Raw genomic sequence first — 19,605 nt, forward strand, 5'->3', positions numbered from 1 at the left:
CTTGCAGTCTATCGTCCGGGTTTACCAGGGATAAAATACTTTAATATTGGATGACATTTACCACAATAAAGTTTGGTATCCCAGCTTTAAGTAAATATTATCCAAGCTTTTCTCCAAAGTTTAGACAATAACCAAGCAAGCTTTAAGACACAGTATCTCACATATTCAGAAATATCACTTCACCCTTGTTGTTTTTGGTAACACTTCAGAATTACACTTATTCCTGCCTGAGTGAAGCATGAACACAGACTTAATTCATAGTGAACAAATAGTTTGAAAGAATGAGTCAGGCTTAGTAACTACTTAACTAATACCTAAGTCTGAGCCCTAACCTTAACCTTAAGTTACTAAGCCTGAATCATGCTTAATACACTATTTTTGTTCATGCTTTATTGAGGCAAATTAAGGTGTAGTTATAATAAAGTGAAACCCAATGTTCTCAACTTTAAATAGCATTTAAATAGACAACAATGGATATTTTGTACAATTTCTTCCTTAACTGTGCAGGTGAAGAGCATCAGGTTTGTCTCTATTGCATTGTCACTTCAAACCCCTTGCATGTCACTCTGAGTTTGCAGTAAAGCAGAAGAAGCAGAAGAAGCAGAAGAAGCAGAAGAAGAAGAAGAAGAAGAAGAAGAAGAAGAAGAAGAAGAAGAAGAAGAAGAAGAAGAAGAAGAAGAAGAAGAAGAAGAAGAAGAAGAAGAAGAAGAAGAAGAAGAAGAAGAAGAAGAAGAAGAAGAAGAAGAAGAAGAAGAAGAAGAAGAAGAAGAAGAAGAAGAAGAAGAAGAAGAAGAAGAAGAAGAAGAAGAAGAAGAAGAAGAAGAAGAAGAAGAAGAAGAAGAAGAAGAAGAAGAAGAAGAAGAAGAAGAAGAAGAAGAAGAAGAAGAAGAAGAAGAAGGAGGAGGAGGAGGAGGAGGAGGAGGTCACATGGCGCAGACTGGAGTTACGCAACCCAAGTCTGAAGATCTGGGTCACCGCGCTGAGGCAAATCGAACGGGCATTTCCTCTCGACTGAATTAAACAGACTTGAGATGTGAGAGCGGCAGCGTCACGGCAACATGGGTGCACAAGAGCCGGTGCACCGCGGCTCGGCCGGGAGAGCGGCTCAATAAGCGTAATAAGAGCTCCGCGCGGCGTCAAATAAAACGGAAACATTTATCACTCGTCATGTTCAAATCGACTGCACGTACGACGCCAAATTCTACAGTTGTGTTTAGTTTCCGAGCACGCGCTTTGATTAATCCCGTGCCTCCAAAAACAGATTGGACGCATTATCGACGCAAAGTGCAATTTTAAGATCTCTTCCGGATGTAAAAAGTGTAAATGAGGCAACGATCATGACTGACAGTTAGTGTAATGTTGATTTAAAGAAGCTAGCGACACAGGCCTGATAATTGGGCTGCACGCTTTGCTGTGATTGCGGTAAAAAGTACCAATTATGTCGCTGAAGGTTCACAATCGACTGCACGATTTCACTGTAATGGATACATAAGAGTCCCGGGTTGAATTCTCCAACTAAACAAGCCTTTTCTGTTCATCCGATCAACACATTTTGTCGCACACAACCTGTTACTTGTATGTGTGATGTTGTTGTGAAATGCATGTTCTTCTACCGTATTTTCCGCACTATAAGGCGCACTGTCAATGAATGGTCTATTTTCAATCATTTTTCATATAGAAGGCGCACCAGAATATAAGGCGCATAAAGCGAAACAAAACGTGTACCACACAAAATTGCTTCAAGGTCAATAATCACAACCAGAATTCATCCATATACACTGGATTATAAGAAGCATTATATAAAAGCATCTAATTTTCTCAAAAAACTACGCCTTATAGTGCGGAAAATACAGTAACCACAATCTGAAGAGGAGTTCACCCACATTTAAAGGGGAAAGTGTGTTTGTTCTGGCGATAACCGGTGTCAGTTGCGCGGGATTCGTCTTCACATGTTTGGACGTGCGAGAAAACACTATCTTAAAGGCGCAATGGACGATTTTTCGGCAATTTGAGAACGCAGGCGGAAGTGCGCATGCCCCTCCCCCGTGTGGACTGATACAACACACACGTGCCTTTGTTTATTAGCGCGATGGATCACATCGCATCTCTCGTCTCCCGTAGATTTCTGTCCACTTCTGCGTCAGCTCGAACTGTCTTTCTCCGTCTTCATTTTGCCCCGTACACTGAGGGAACTATATTATGATAGATCCATGCGCTTAGGCACGCGGAAACGTGGGGACGAACCGCACGCGGCTGCAGGTGAGCGGTAGGTGCGTTTTATGATTGATACGTGGCAGGACAAATGATTTATCCACGCCACGAGGAAATATGATCAAAAATTTGCTGAAAAAAATCGTTCATTCCACCTTTAATGTGACATGTGCACAAAGAACTCGGAGGGCGCTAAACGACGGAACTCAATTCACCGCCGCGACATAAACCTGCCGGATCACTCTTGTCCCAGTCTGCAGCGGGTCAAAGAACAACGCAGGAGCGAAAGGCGGAATGTGAGACGTTCAGGTGTGTCTAGAAATTTAGCATCAGCACTAAAACACTAGCGCTAACTTAACAAACATAGATAGACGTAGATAGATGAGCAACATTTCATTCAAGTGGAGCATTTGATTTTCCGACACGAGGAACTGCATTGCTCTCAACTTATTTGCACAAACAAACACACAGAAGCTCCGGTAGTTTTTACTTTCACTTTAAAGTGCGTTTGACTTTCCAATTTTGACTTTATTTGGTGTGTATATATGTGTTGTAAATCTGAATGATAGTTTTGCAACAATCAAGTAGCTATTTGTGGAGAAAAAGTCTGAAGAAACATCTGTAGAAAATAACAGGAAGTGACATCACACTAGGGACACTCATTCCATGCCCAGTTTGCATAAATATTGCCTAATTTACACAAAAGACACAGCTTTTTTGACTCTCTAAAGACCAATTCAACAAAATAAAGGTGTGTTTTTTGTTTGTTTGTTTTGGCCCAGTGGTTGCAAGCCAATTTCCTACTGTGATGTCATCAATTATAAACAGGAAGTACAATCATACACCTAAAAAACAAGCTAGGATTCTAGGATAAATGTTTTATATTTTTTAGCAAAATTTTATACATATCTATCTTAACTCAAAGTCATCGGCACGTTAATGTAGCGGACCAAAACAACACGTGCTAGTCGCCTGCAGTGGAGGGATTGTAGTTTGTCATCACCGCTGATCTAAACCAAGCGAGTTCACGTCCAAACACGCGTGTCTAAAATGTTTCTTTTCGTTTCCTCCTGGTGCAGTCGAATGCATCTCCGAGTCGGCTTCCAGTGCGACGAGCCTGCACTGCTCCCGGAAACGCAACTACGCACGCACTTCTTCTCCACACGTGTTACTAAGATCTTTGCCTTGCACGTTGAATAAATATGTTTGAATCGGACAAGTGTTTTGGTTTCCCTGACATGTAAACGTGGCGTGTGCCGGATCAGACATTCTGTGTGAATAAACATCTAAACAAATGTCATCCAAACACATTTCATTCCCACATTTTTCAAGCCGAGAGGGAAAAACAAATGTTGCAGGCGCACGTTCTTGGACGGTGCGGAGAAGCTAAGGAAGACCCGCTTGAAATTCCAAACCCGAGTCCCACTGGCATTAGACGGCGGGTCAAGAAGCTAAAGGTTCTCCAAGATGGTATTAACCTGCCTGCTGCACACTGAGGGGGGGGGCGGCGGCGGGGGCCTATCGAGGAGTTTACGTCCTTCAGCGTAAGCGCTCGAAACTCACCAAAACAGACACACCGAGCCGCGATTTAGAAACAGCCAAATAGATATTATAGCGTGAAGAGAGGGTGTGACGTGGCAAAGTTTGGAGCAGAGGTAGAAGAGGTAGCGGGTGAGCGGGTGGGTGCGGGCGCTGTGTAGTCTTTGTGGGCCAGGTGTTTCAGAAGTTTAGTGTCTCCTGGGTGTGCAGAGGAGGAGGGATGACTTATTACCAACTGACGGAGCCGGAGTGACAGGCGCGGGTTCAGGATGCTGCCCCGAATACCAGCCACAGCTTCAAAAACTCTCATACATATGCATTTTATCTGAAGGACCCTCCCCCCCACCCACCCCGTCCTCCCTGCCTCCATCAGCCTGTGTGTGTGTGTGTGTGTGTGTGTGTGTGTGTGTGTGTGTGTGCGTGCGTGCGCCGTCTGCAGGTCTGGGAAAGAAAGACAATAATATAATGTGAGAAGTACACATTCTCCATATATATATAGCAATACTGTGGGGAAAATATTTTAGGCGAGGCACTAGAGAGGTTTTTTTTTGGTCGGTTTGTGCTCTCTATGTTTTATTTTTATTCTTATTTTTTAATCTTATAGCTTATTGTTATTTTTATCCCATAGAAGATTTGAATTGTTTCTCTTTTTGACTTATTCATTGCACCAAGACAAGTTCCTATGTTTGTGAAATTTGTTCATTGACGATCGCAATTAACCTCTTTCTGATTCTGATTCAACATAATGCGTTCAGCTGGGAAACAACAAATCTGCAGCTAAAGAGGTTTTATTATTTAATTCAATCCCCTCCGTGCATTTTTCACAATAAGTTCAGCCCTTAAAATAGCACACCAAACTTTACAATATTGTACTTTTTGACGGATCGTTGAAGAAGAAGGATTGATTTAATTCTAAATGTTCTGTTACTGTTTGAGCTCATGCAGTTACTAAATATGATTTGCCCTCCCCCCACCATTATTTGTATCTAATATGTCAGTAAAATGAACCAAGAAATTGAAGCCTGGCTCTATCCATTTTGTCAGATTTATATGTCCTAAATATATATTCATGTGAAAACTTTACAACTTGCAATATATTGTTCTTACATTTATGTGAGTGAACCTCTGAAGATGTTTCAAATAGTCCATGTGCCAGATTAAACTGCACTTTTCACGAAAACAAAACATTTAGCTGTTTTTCTGCAATTTGCCATTTTTGATGTTTATAATATTCTTTCCGTGCTCCTGTTACTTAGCAACCAGATTGTAAACAAAAGACAAAGTCCATATTAATCATACAATAGTTACGATTTGACAAATAATTACGCCTGACAACACCTTTATTTTGTGAAATTATAGTTAAAACTGTCATTAAAGGGTGTGAGTTACATTTTTTCAGAATCTGTTGTTTTTGATGACATCACAGAGTTGGAGGGAGTCTGTTATGTGTAATTGTTTTTGGGTTTTTAATACGGTACAGCGTAAAACACATACTTAAAGATGTACAACTACAGTGTGTGGCGGTAAATGCACCTTTTCAGTTGGCTGCCAACCGTCATTAAAAGCAACACAACAACAACAAATCAAAACCATATGTTCAATCCCTAAACAATACCTCAAATAATGAATCCGCTAAAATGATTCATATCATGGAACAGTTACATTTATTACAGTAATCATCTCCTCTCTTTTAAATGTATTTTTCTTCCTTCTCTTTCTTTGCATTTGTGTACCTAGTTTACTTTATAATATTCTATTGCCTCAAATTATATATATGCTTGTATGCCCAAGTTCATGTAATGTCTTAAATTTGTGTTTAATTAAATAAATAAATAAATAAAAATATATTAAAAAAATAACTCTGTTCTACTTCCTGTTCGAACTTTTATTTGTCAAATTTTCTTCACAAATTGCAACTTGACTGATGTAAAACTATGATACCACAGAGACTATCTCACCAAACAATGTCATAATTAGAAAAACAGGAGAAACTGTCATGACTGAGACTTTCCTGGTAAACAGTTTGTTTGTTTGTTTGTTTGTTTCCCCCTAAGAGCAGCACTGCAACTACAAGTGCTCTCCTAAACCTGGAAGAAAGAAAGTGTTTCTACAGAAAATCACAATCTACATAGTAATTTGATTCATTGCAAACGTCAAAATAAAATAAACATGATGATCGTGACTCCTGCTGTGAGAGGTCAGGGAGGTCCATGTCGTGTGGGTGGACGTGAAGAAGTGAGGCGACAACCAGGAAGAAGCAGGAGGACACAGAGGAAGCGTGAGACAACCTATTCTACAAAAAAGAACAAATAATCTCCCGAGTCATGAGACCACTCGCCGCATCATTGACTGGACTTGTTACATACATACCGTAAAGTTTGGACTACCGCTACTTTTTTCACAGCTAATTTGTAGATTAGGTAGATTTAGACAGATAACAGCCTCTAGGGGCACTCTAGCAGGAAGCGCAAGAGCTCGACACACAGGAGCAGAGCCAGATGTGGGGGAAGGCCATGGATGTATTACGGTATTTCCATGAGTAAATCAGCTCAGGGGACAGTAGGGACAGCTCAGGCGTGTTCTCTGTATGTTGAGCTTCAAAATGCTACGTTTTATTACAACACAAATCCATAAATTAACAAAACAACAATACAATGTATTTTTTTTCTTTGTAAATTTAGTTGGTGCGACTTATATTCAGGTGCGCTCAATAGTCAATTTTTTACGGTAGGTAAAGCTTGGTAGAAAGTAGAAAGTGCCGATCCGATAAAGAGTGAAGTCTAAAGAGTGAAGTCTGGCGGTAATGTAACACTTGGATACCAATGAAGAAGAAGAAGAAGAAGAAGAAGAAGAAGAAGAAGAAGAAGAAGAAGAAGAAGAAGAAGAAGAAGAAGAAGAAGAAGAAGAAGAAGAAGAAGAAGAAGAAGAAGAAGAAGAAGAAGAAGAAGAAGAAGAAGAAGAAGAAGAAGGAGAAGGAGAAGGAGAAGGAGAAGAAGAAGAAGAAGAAGAAGAAGAAGAAGAAGAAGAAGGAGAAGGAGAAGGAGAAGGAGAAGGAGAAGGAGAAGGAGAAGGAGAAGAAGAAGAAGAAGAAGAAGAAGAAGAAGAAGAAGAAGGAGAAGGAGAAGGAGAAGGAGAAGGAGAAGGAGAAGGAGAAGGAGAAGGAGAAGGAGAAGGAGAAGGAGAAGGAGAAGAAGAAGAAGAAGAAGAAGAAGAAGAAGAAGAAGAAGAAGAAGAAGAAGAAGAAGAAGAAGAAGAAGAAGAAGAAGAAGAAAGAACTATAGGCTAAGGAAACGTTATATGAATAATGCATCTACCTAAAATGTTAAATAACATAATATCCTCGGATGTTTACATTGTGGCAGTTAACCACCCAAATCCGCTTCTCTTTCTTTTTTTTAACCATTCTTGTGATACAAATACTCACCAGGGAAGATGGGAGTGCCGGAGAAACTGTGTGAAACTGTGTCTTGTCTTCTGCTGCATGAACCTGCCCATGCACATGTATTTGGCTCACGTACAAGTCACAGGATTTGTATAAATGTGACTTATATTGTATCTTCTACTCTGTATCTGATTCTGTATTACTGAGTGGCTTTTATGCTTACTCATTTTGATCTACTGTTACAATGAATGCATTTATTATTATGTTTTATATGTTTTTGTTTCCGGCACCTCTAAACCTTGCCCAGGGTCTACAGTCGAAAAAAACTATCATCTAGATTTAAAAGTCTTTTATTCTACACTCATATGGACAGTGGTCTACGTGAAATAAAATACTTTAAACATCTTTTTCACAAACACAGAGTACATTGGATGCTACTTTTAATGGCTCTTTTTGTCTCTTTTCAATAGTGCTCGGCCTCATCACGAGCAGCACCTTTGCATGCCATCATCGCGGATACCGTTTGTCCCGTTTGTGTTTTATTCATTGTTGTGACAGTTTTTCCTCACACGTGAAGCGGGAGTTTCCTCAACCATATCCTAGTTCACAAGTAGGAATCATCAGTTTGAGCTAAAAAGGTCCCAGTCACCACTATTGCCACGAAAAACACGCATTTTGACTTCCGACGCTGACACGGCGCTCGTTTTGGGCTCATTCACGCCGCTTCACAGACGTTACTCAGCAGGTGCTTTGAGCGTTACTTCTAAGAAACCTGGAAAACTTCCCCCCGAGCCGCACACTTTCGATCTACCGCCGCATCTTCAGTTCTTTTCAATCACCGTTTTACTGAAAGGGAAAATGAGCCAAAATGAAATCCTAACAGACTGTTATAATTCCATTTGTTGCTCTCATACTGACTGAAAACACTGATTTATTTGAAGAGAGAACACCGCTAATTTATTGAGCAAAGACAAGCCTGCGTTCCTTCTCGCACGACACACACCGCTGGATAAAGTACTAATACTAAGATACTCATTTCGTGGTGTAATTGTCGCATTCCTCAGTGCACAGAGCCTATTATTAGCCATATGGAGGTGCTCGAGGCCTGGGCTGGTTCAGAAGGGAAATGCATTTTTTGGGCCAGGGCCAAATCCTGCAGGAGAGAGCGGCAGAAATTCAAGCTTTTAATTAAGAATCTAATACCGCCACTGCCATGAGTGATTAGTGTGTAATTAAAAACTCCAACGCAGTTTCTCACGTGGATGTAATTAACAACGCTGTGCACAAGACGAGGTCAAAGTTGTTGTTTTTGAAAGGATGGTTAAAACAAGATTACAGAAACGGGACTCGGCCAAGACTGCACGGTACTCCGGCTTTAAAACAAGACTGAACCACAATTAAACCAAAATTAGGACTGAATAAGGGACTAAGTCAGGGACAAAACAGGGAATTACCATATTTTTTCATAGTTTTGGCCGGGGTGAGACTTATACTCCAGAGCGACTTATATGTGATATCATTTGTTATTTTCACACTGGCAACTGCATTTCACACGTTGATTATTTTCACATTGACCACCACAAGAGGGCGCTCTAGGCTCTAAGCGACGCAGAAGAAGAATCTGCTACCCGGCACACGGTACACGCACTGTGATGTCGGAGCTTTCGGCAAATGATGGACTTTCTGAATCTGCTGCGAGGTTGTCAGACCCTCACGAAGAGCGTTATTTATCCAAGATTTGTGAGATAGGATAACCAGACCCGCACTCGCTGCCAAAAGTGATGTTAAAGCCAGTGTTTTCAGCGAGTCGCAGCTCTTCGGCAGTAACACGCTACCCAAACATATACAATTACCTGATCAACAAATCGTCTTCGTACACTGCTGAAGCACTGACAAGTTACTAGAAACAAACTGTCTGTTGATTCCTGACGATTGGTGCATCCAATTGCACTGCATGATTTACCCATCTTGGGTCTAGGATGACTCCAGTATCAGCCGAAATCTGCGATCTTTCTGGCGTGTTTACGTGCGTGCTCGTCTTTCTTGAAGTCCTCAACAGTGAAACCACGTGACGGCGTGACGTCACTGCATTTCCTCTATAGCATAAAAGTTTGCTATAGCAGTTTGCTAAGGGAGCGCCCAGCCACACGGCTGGGCGCTCGGAGCTCGGAGTAGAGCCGCTGCTCCTCCACGTCGAGAGGAGCCAGCTGAGGTGGCTCGGGCATCTGTTCCGGATGCCTCCTGGGCGCCTCCCTCGGGAGGTGTTTCAGGCATGTCCCACCGGGAAGAGGCCCCGGGGAAGACCCAGGACACGCTGGAGAGACTATGTCTCCCGGCTGGCCTGGGAACGCCTCGGGATCCCCCCGGAGGGGTTGGAGGAAGTGTCTGGGGAGGAGGAAGTCTGGGAGTCCCTGCTCAGACTGCTGCCCCCGCGACCCGGCCCCGGATAAAGCGGCAGAAAATGGATGGATGGATAAAATAAAAAATAAGCTATAAGATCAAAAATAAAAAATAGGCTTACTATGTATACAAATTTACAGTTGAATTTACATATGAAGTGCAGAAAGTGAACAGAGCTAACGTTGCTGCTAATGCTAACACTGCTGTTAATGCTAACATTGCTGCTAATGCTAACGTTGCTGCTAATGCCACACACTGTAGCTCTGGTGATGTGAGCAAAGGAAACAGACATGAGGTGGATGTGCACGAGAGTTTTTTGCTGGATGTTTTTTTCCAACGCATTTTTGTAGAAATAAAAAGCCGGTAATGAAAAAGTCAAGATATCCATTTATTGCCGTTCTGTGGAACACTCATACGACAAGCAGGTGGCGGACCCTTCAACAGAAAGAAAGAGGTTACAAAGTTGTAACCCTATATTGCCCTATAGAGATATATATATATATATATATTATATTATATTATATAAATATATATAATATAATATATATATATATATATATATATATATTGTACATCAGATTTTTTTGAAGTGAACGTGCTAATGTCAGACTGAGCGACTATCTTCTAAAAATAGGCATAGGAAGCGCGGGCCAGCTAATAAAGAATTGTCGAAATAGGCAGAAAAATGTTGGTAGGATTCACCCAAAAGTCAGCGTACATCCATAAAAAAGTACATTTGCAGGGGTGAGGTGCCGCTTGGATGACAAATTGTAGTTTAAGGAAAGAGATGTGGAGGCATTTAGTTCCGTGTAGCAGCCACCGTCGTCCCACCTCGGCTGTCAGAATGACGCATGGCTCGTGGAAGACTATTTTTAAGAATAAATAAAGAGGTTTTAAATGTGTAGCGAGGGGACCAAAATGGAGGGTTAAGAAGCAAAAATGTGTATCAATATGCGGTTTATTTGAGGGGTGAATATTGTTTTGAATTGTGTAAATAATAAATGCAAAGTGAAGTATTTTCTCCATTGTATTCAAGGTAAAAGCATTTTTCATTTTGAATTGTATACATTTATCTATAATATTAATGTTTTGACCAAGCTAGACCTTTTTTCTCGACTTTATCATCACATTAAGCCCTTGACATTTTTTTAATCTGATACTCTTCATATTTTTACTTGCTAAGAGAAAATCTGCAGCTCTCATTTATTTAATAGAATTGGCCGAAAATCTTGCTAAATTCGACTCATTAATGTTGAAGCACAAGAGTGTGAATGTGCAGCAGTTGAATAAAGGAGTCTTTATGCATTCACGTTTGATAAGTTACACTGGACTAGAATTGACTCACCATATATACATATTGTAGTTTGCTAATATCTAATCTTATCATATATGTTCAACTTTCATTAAATGTGAATTTAATGAAAGTTGAAGAATTTAAGGATGGGTCAAATACAAAGGACAAATGACCTTTGCATTCAGGCAAGATTATGTGTCATTCTTGCTTAAATGCTGTAGAGGACTGCAACTAATGATTATTAATGATTTATCAATTAATCCGGCAATTATTTTCATAAATGAATCAATTAGTCATTAAGATTGCGAAAGGCCCGTGAACATGACATTTTTACAAAGGTTTGCTGAAATTAAGCTTAAGTGTTTTCACTTCAGGACATCTAGATGATAGACTAAAGAGGCTTTTCATTAAAATGTAAATATTTACACATGTCACATTGAATGTAAGTACTGCTTTGTTGCTTTCAGCACATGGCATGTTTTGGAGTCTGTGTTTTGTCCAGATAACAATTATTCCATTACTAAATAAGTAATGATCAATTAGTTGTCATTTTGGCACAAATGACAAAAGATCCGTTTATTAGCCGGATCTGTGGCCGTCAGCACGGTCTACTGTGTGTTTTTACAGTGACATCGTTTTGATCAATATTGTCTTTTAAATGTCCAAAATATACAATTATGACCCACAAGTGTCATCGCTTATAACTAAATAGCAGACAAAAGCATAATATGTGCTATATTACATTGTACATTGAATATTGTGTACTGTGCTGTGCCTTTTAAACATAGGACGTTTACATTTTACTATTGCTATAGCAACTAATACCTGATAATGTCGAATCTGTAGCAGTAACTCAGAGCACAAGTATACTTCAAAGACTTCAGCCATGAGCAACAAAAGGGAACTTTTCATATCTGGAAAAGGACAAAACTGTGTCCTGTGCATGGGTCCAAGTGCTACTTTGAAATATTATATCATGTTATATTCTTTATTAATATTATTCAATTAGATCCTTGAACATATCTTAGAGCATCCTCCAGGCTGCAAGGTAAAAGCCTCTTACAAAAAAATGGATGTCACTGGACTAATATTATATTGGACATGCGTAATATGGAAATTACATTCGGACTTGACATGAAAAATTTGACAGAATTTGTGTTTTTCTTCTCTCTACTACTACTACTCTACTTTATTTATGTATTTCTGATCTCTCTCTGGTCTTGTTTTCCCTTCACTATTTCCGTTTTGTATGTGTTCTTGAATGTACCCCTAACATACCAGTACAGAACAAACCAGGTTCCCTCTTTAAAGCGTCCTAGTGTGGACATGCCAAAGAATGACTCGCTCCAAAACAAATCCACCTCCTGGTCTACTAAAGCGCTACAGTGTGGACTTTCCAAACAACAACAAGCGCCCCAAACACCAACTTCCTGGTGCTTCAGCTTCAAAGTGCCCTCATGCGGATCTCCCAGACCTGGACCAGCGTGTGTCCATCCAGAGGAAAAGACAGCACGATGAGGAGCAAGCCCAGAGTAAAACCTTACAATCTCCTCACAGTCAGAAGATGCTGGACTCCCACCAATCCACGTGAAGCCTGTGTGCATCTGTAAACTATATTGTTTATGGTGGTGGTTTATGGTATGATTGGGTTTACACTACACAAAGAGATAAGACCAGTCCTCGACTTATGGTAAACAATAATTCAAATGGTCATTTTGATGAAAACTTGAGAAATTGTCTGTTGTTTATCATTGCAGGGGAAAAAATGATGTTGATAAGGTTACCCCAAATAAATTGTCTGTTTGCTGTAACCCGAGTCAACATTTTTCAAGTGGGTCGGACAGTAGGCAAATGCTTATTTTTTTTACTTTGAAGGCAAAAGAAATGATCCAAATTTGGCCATTTTTTGACTCGGAGTGACCACCAGGGGTCAGGCTTCAACAGTCCAGGGGTCAGGCTTCAACAGTCCAGGGGTCGGGCTTCAACAGTCCAGGGGTCGGGCTTCAACAGTCCAGGGTCAGGCTTCAATAGTCCAGGGGTCAGGCTTCAACAGTCCAGGGGTCGGGCTTCAATAGTCCAGGGGTCGGGCTTCAACAGTCCAGGGGTCAGGCTTCAACAGTCCAGGGGTCAGGCTTCAACAGTCCAGGGGTCAGGCTTCAACAGTCCAGGGGTCAGGCTTCAACAGTCCAGGGGTCAGGCTTCAACAGTCCAGGGGTCAGGCTTCAACAGTCCAGGGGTCAGATTTCAACAGTCCAGGGGTCAGGCTTCAACAGTCCAGGGGTCAGGCTTCACAGTCAGGCTTCAACAGTCCAGGGGTCAGGCTTCAACAGTCCAGGGGTCAGGCTTCAACAGTCCAGGGGTCAGGCTTCAACAGTCCAGGGGTCAGGCTTCAACAGTCCAGGGGTCAGGCTTCAACAGTCCAGGGGTCAGGCTTCAACAGTCAATGACGGAAAACGTCTCTATCAACCCGATCATGAGAGTAAATCTGGAACATGCGGGGGAAAAGGGTGCCGCCATGTTTGTTGTGATGACGCTGCTGGGCGTGTTTCAATCCCAGAATGCATTGGGTAAGTCAAATTTCACACCGTGATAGAGCGTGACATGTCCTATGGAGACTTCAGTGGCGCCGACAGAGGCAATACAAATGGTAAAAGGCAATATAAGGACACTTTCGCGCATTCTATTTGGTTTCAGATGGATGTGGATGACTGAATATGAAGTCGTACATGTGCTGCGCAGTGTGTTATCAGTCCTATGGGATGAAAGACAGGTTTACCAACGTGATACACGGCGGTTTAGGAAAGATCGGACGGTGAGTCGGCGAAATAATTGAAAAATAAAAGATTTTGATGTTTTATCAACAAAATGCTGATTTTTTTTTCTTCAGTCGGCTAGTTTCATAGCGGGTGGGTCGGGTTACGGCAAACAGACATATTATTTTGCTCAGCCTCATGATGAACTGTCTCATTAGAAAAAAGTGTCTCAATTGGAATACATTTTCAAGTCAGAAACCAAACCAGCAAACAATATTTCTATAGAGATACTGTATCGTAGTATTTGGGATGAGTTAAAAGCATGTGCAAAGGAAGGGCCTCGAGTGAGTGAAGTCTGTGGACATGAAGGTGTGAGAGTTCAGAGGTCATGGGAAACTGAGCTATACCACTGTAAAAGAACACAGACGTACGTAGGTATAGTGATATGAACGTTTTCTGTATGTAAACTACAAAAAAAGCAATATTAGTTTGATTAATGTTGACTTAAAATTTGATCCTTTGTATAAATATTTGGAAAAATAAATGAAAATGGCTAAATGTATAATAGATTTAGATTTTTCACAACTAGATTGAAACTTTGAAACTTTTAGATTTGTATTATAAAAACCAGTCCAATACACTGTTTGCCTTCTTCCTCTGTTACCATCTCCTTATCCTCAAGTAAAGCTTAGTCAAATTATGGAACACTCAGTGAATCTAAACGAAACAAATTGACACATCTGAGGACTGTGAAGTTTTATCACATACATCTTAGACAATAACTGTAAATAGTACACTGATTGTATTGCGAGTTAACAAGGAAATAGACCTGGTTCAGTCCTGGTTTAGTCCATGTTCAGTCCTGGTTTTGTCCATGTTCAGTCCTGGTTTAGTCCATGTTCAGTCCATGTTTAGTCCATGTTCAGTCCTGGTTTAGTCCATGTTCAGTCCATGTTTAGTCCATATTCAGTCCTGTTTCAGTCCTGGTTTAGTCCATGTTCAGTCCATGTTTAGTCCATGTTCAGTCCTGTTTCAGTCCTGGTTTAGTCCATGTTCAGTCCATGTTTAGTCCATGTTCAGTCCTGGTTTTGTCCATGTTCAGTCCTGGTTTAGTCCATGTTCAGTCCATGTTTAGTCCATGTTCAGTCCTGGTTTAGTCCATGTTCAGTCCATGTTTAGTCCATATTCAGTCCTGTTTCAGTCCTGGTTTAGTCCATGTTCAGTCCATGTTTAGTCCATGTTCAGTCCTGTTTCAGTCCTGGTTTAGTCCATGTTCAGTCCTGGTTTAGTCCTGGTTTAGTCCTGGTTCAGTCCTGGTTTAGTCCATGTTCAGTCCATGTTTAGTCCATGTTCAGTCCTGGTTTAGTCCTGGTTTAGTCCTGGTTCAGTCCTGGTTTAGTCCATGTTCAGTCCTGGTTTAGTCCATGTTCAGTCCTGGTTTAGTCCATGTTCAGTCCTGGTTTAGTCCATGTTCAGTCCTGGTTTAGTCCATGTTCAGTCCTGGTTCAGTCCTGGTTTAGTCCATGTTCAGTCCATGTTTAGTCCATGTTCAGTCCTGTTTCAGTCCTGGTTTAGTCCAGGTTCAGTCCTGGTTTAGTCCATGTTCAGTTGCAGGTTCAGGCCTGCTTTAGTCCTGTAGTAGATGTGAAGGCGGTGTCCTGGTTTAAACTCTGTGCTCCACATTATCATACAGAGCAGACTGGAGCGTGCGCTGGGTGTAAACTCCCCTCTCACAGACAACAGGCCCCCCTCCTCTCCACCGAACAGCATCACGCACCACCCAGGGCTGCGGTGATACTGCACCTTCACCACCTTCACCACACAGCTGCACCCATGGAGAGCAGCTAACCCGTATCCACCATCCTACTGCACCTTCACCACCTTCACCACACAGCTGCACCCATGGAGAGCAGCTAACCCGTATCCACCATCCTACTGCACCTTCACCACACAGCAGCACCCATGAGAGCAGCTAACCCGTATCCATCATGCTACTGCACCTTCACCACACAGCAGCACCCATGAGAGCAGCTAACCCGTATCCATCATGCTACTGCACCTTCACCACACAGCAGCACCCATGAGAGCAGCTAACCCGTATCCATCATGCTACTGCACCTTCACCACACAGCAGCACCCATGAGAGCAGCTAACCCGTATCCATCATGCTACTGCACCTTCACCACACAGCAGCACCCATGTAAAGCAGCTAACCCGTATCCACCATCCTACTGCACCTTCACCACCTTCACCACACAGCAGCACCCATGAGAGCAGCTAACCCGTATCCATCGTGTTCCACATCGTGCTTCGACCAAACAAGACGTGGGCAGTCGGAAACGGCAACAGACGTATAAGGCTTTTAGTTTGAGGCAAAGGGATTCGATATAGTGGAGTTAACCATATGCAAAGTACAATGGACACTTGCATTGGTAGTATTCATTTTGGCCTCTGTTGATAAAGTAGTAGGTGGCATGTAGCAGTGTGACTGTAGCACCAACATTTGAGTTTTCCCGATTTTGGCCTCTCATGGCTATATGCTGCTCCACAAATGTATAAAATATACAATTATACATAAACACTATAGAACTAAAAGCCTATCTACATGTGCAGAGAACCTTCACAGTCAAAAAAAAATCCTCAATCTGCGTCCATCTGTGATCTAGACTGTAACTGTAACTCTACACAAACCCCAGTGTTTGTGAAGGGTCAAAGAAGCAGCCACAAGTTTCCAGTCTCTTCAGGAATCCAGGCATCATCACCTGCTGGGATTTTCCTGGAAGTGTGCGTTTGTGGTGTGTGCACTGACAACAGAGACGTACAAGAACACACACAGTAATTGTACTGTAAAAAATAAATCGTAATCATTATTTGGACAGCCGTATTTTCAGGGTTGTAAGTAGAGCTGGGTTGAAATAATCGATTTTCCGATTTTTAATCGATTCGCATATTAATGACCGATTATCGATTCGTACGTCCAAATATTTTTTTTTTTTAATTAAAATTCTTTTCTACATTTCCCTCAGTGAACTTCAATCCACCTTCAAGAAAGATAATTCAGGACTCCTGGATTCTCTTTCTTGAAGGTAGATTGACCCTTAACCTTTCCATCTTCCATCAGTAACTACCAATACTTGTAAGATTTGCTGTTTAATATTGATATAATACTAGTTATAATATGTTGCTTCTCTACACAGTCATGAAGTGAAGGAAACGGTTCAAATACATTTTTCATTTTTAATAACATTAACCCCCGGATCCAATCGAAATCGGATCGAATCGGAAATCAGATCGAAATCGGATCGAATCGGATGGAATCTGAGAAATCGGAAAAAAACGGTTTTGAAACGTAAAAATCGGAATCGAATCGATTCTTGAAATTTGAATCGAAACCCAGCTCTAGTTGTAAGTTGCTCTCGAGTATAAGTCGCACCAGCCAAAAATTGCATAATAGAGAAGAAAAAAAACGTACATAAGTTACATTTTTGGGAGAAATTTATTTGATGAAATCCAAGAACAGACATTTCATCTTGAAATACAATTTAAAATAACGTATTTTCCGGGCTATAAGTCGCACCTTTTTTCAAAGTTTTGATGTGATATTATTTTGTTATTTTCACATTTGCAACCTTGTTTCATACTCCAGTGCGACTTATACATGTTTTTTTCGTCTCTATTATGCATCTCTTGACTGGTGCGAATTATAGTCCAGAAAATACGGTAATAACAGATTAGAGAACATGGTGAATAGGTGTACGCTAATGTTAACACCTTCAGCTACATGAGGCACAGACAGAACTATACCAGACACAGAAGTGTCTGGTATGTTAACGTAACATATGAACAGTTATTCAGATAACTATAGCATAAAGAACATGCTAACAAGTTTACCAAAGCATCAGTTTTACCCCAAATCACTAAATCCACTGAATTCTTCTTCCTCTGTGTCACTTCTAAACAACTCCACAAATTCTTCTGCGTCACTTAGAGCCTAGAGCGCCCTCTTGCTGTTGTTAGTGTGAAAATAACAAATAATATCACCCCGGCTGAACACTGAAAAAAGCTAATTATAATCGGGAAAATATAGTATATAGATTCCAAAACACAAACAAAAATACATTTTTACGACAAAGACAGTGGGTGTTTTTTGTCAATAACATAAAATACACAATTTAAACAAAAATATTCTCCATTTAGACGCCTTTGTTCACCACATTTCAATCGACTACCAAGGTAATCGTTAGTTGCGGCCCTACTTCAATGTCAGCATACTGGTTAGTGTCCTCGAGCAAGACACTTCACTTCCATTGGCCGTGTCGGTGTAGCGCACGAGCGAATGGTTGGCAGTGGTCGGACGGGCCGATGGTCAGTCCGCCCCGGGGCCGCCGTAGCCTCACACGGAGCTCATCGCCACAGAGCAGAGAGAGTGAGCGAACCAACCAAATAAATAAACTATTCATCTCACACAAACGTAAAGCCCTGGCACCCCAGTTGCCTCCGAGGAAGATGAATATTTATCATTGCTTTGACGGTGGCCTTTAATACGTCTCCCGCCAAACTCTAATAACACGATCCGAAGCCAGGAAATATATGAGTTCACAACCACAATGGCCCTTCTTTTTGGCACCGCGCTTTTTAATGATGCCACCTGAATGCGCCGGCACACGCGAATCAATGACTCGCGCCGTGTAATTACCAGATTCCGAACCAACCTGGCAACCCAATATGCGCCGCTAAGACAAGGCCCCGCGTCCCTCTACCACCGCGGAGAAGGGAAAACTAATTGAGTGCATGCAGGTAAGATCGTCTGCCACGACAAGCCGCTTTCCTGTATCCTAACCTTTTTTGTCTTGCTGCTTTTTGGCATGACATTTGTACGAGAGGCAGGAAGGGTGGAGGGGGAAAAAAACTAAAAAGAAGCTCGGAAATGTGAGAAATAATGAGTGGTAGAAATACGTCCCTGCTCTCGAAAAGATGAATTGGTTTGAGCGTTTGCAGACAGTCTTTTCAATGTGTCAGCGGAGGAGCGGCATCCATCTACTGCTTATTCGCTAATAAGGCAGAGAATCCCCCAGACGCAGCCGTAGGGACCTATTCATTTGGCTGGCGGTATCAGTGCCACCTCTCTGCTCACATTAGCCACGGATTTGCATAGCTACATTTACATACGGATTTAATAATGGCGTCTGAATGGGTAGAAGTGCAGGTGCCAATCATCCGCAGTTCACTAAAGGGTTTGGGCGTGCGTTTGAGAGTGTGTGTGTGTGTGTGTGTGTGTGTGTTGTTGTTGTTGTTGTTGGCGGCGATAACTAAATCTGATTTTAGTGTATTAAACAAGGAGAGCGTTACAGCGGCTACAGCTGGCTGGGATTCAGTTCTGATCATTATGCTTTCCTTATTGTTTTTTTTATTTTTGCCAACAGTTGCAGACACATTTGCAATGAACATATATATATTTAAGCTGTTAATCTAACACAAGAATGAAGTACTTTTCAGGACATTGAAACAAAAAGAAGCTAAATACTTACTTTAACGTTCTAAACGTTCAAAATTCTAACAGATTATGAGCTTGTCCTACAGCTTTTTTTTTTTTAATATTGTTTTTTGGCTGATGCATCTCTGCAGATGTTTTGCAAAAAACATGGTAAACATTTGCGATTGGCTCGTTGCAATCATTAAATGTGCAATCTGATTGTGATGGATCTTGTACATTACACATTACAACTATACTGAGCGCAAGCAAGAATCCTGAACTTCACTATCCTGGACACAGTGGCCTACCAATCAGTCCTACATGAAAACTCATGAAGTTCTAACACAGTTCTAACACAACACGAGGGAGGGGTGACATGGAATAATATATATATATATATATATATATATATATATATAAAATGTTCTTTTCAAAAACAAAATAAAAATACCTTTTAGTAATGATTTCATGAACATAAACTATACAGAGGTTTAACACAAATTATATTCAAATATATTCTTGTTTTGAGCAGGGTCTGACCTCTGCTCTAAAC

The 19,605-nt window shown here is 41.2% G+C and overlaps 1 protein-coding gene across 1 annotated transcript in view; it reads right to left on the bottom strand.

Annotated features, from left to right (window-relative positions):
• The window catches only part of LOC140362621 (forkhead box protein J3-like), an 81,448-nt gene that overhangs the window by 47,649 nt on the left and 14,194 nt on the right, over positions 1-19,605 (bottom strand). The gene's annotated exons all lie outside the window — the stretch shown is intronic.

Source organism: Eucyclogobius newberryi, unplaced genomic scaffold (assembly GCF_026437365.1).
Source record: "Eucyclogobius newberryi isolate DKJ021-1_F unplaced genomic scaffold, fEucNew1.0.hap1 SCAF_17, whole genome shotgun sequence".
NCBI classification, from domain to species: Eukaryota; Metazoa; Chordata; class Actinopteri; order Gobiiformes; family Gobiidae; genus Eucyclogobius; species Eucyclogobius newberryi.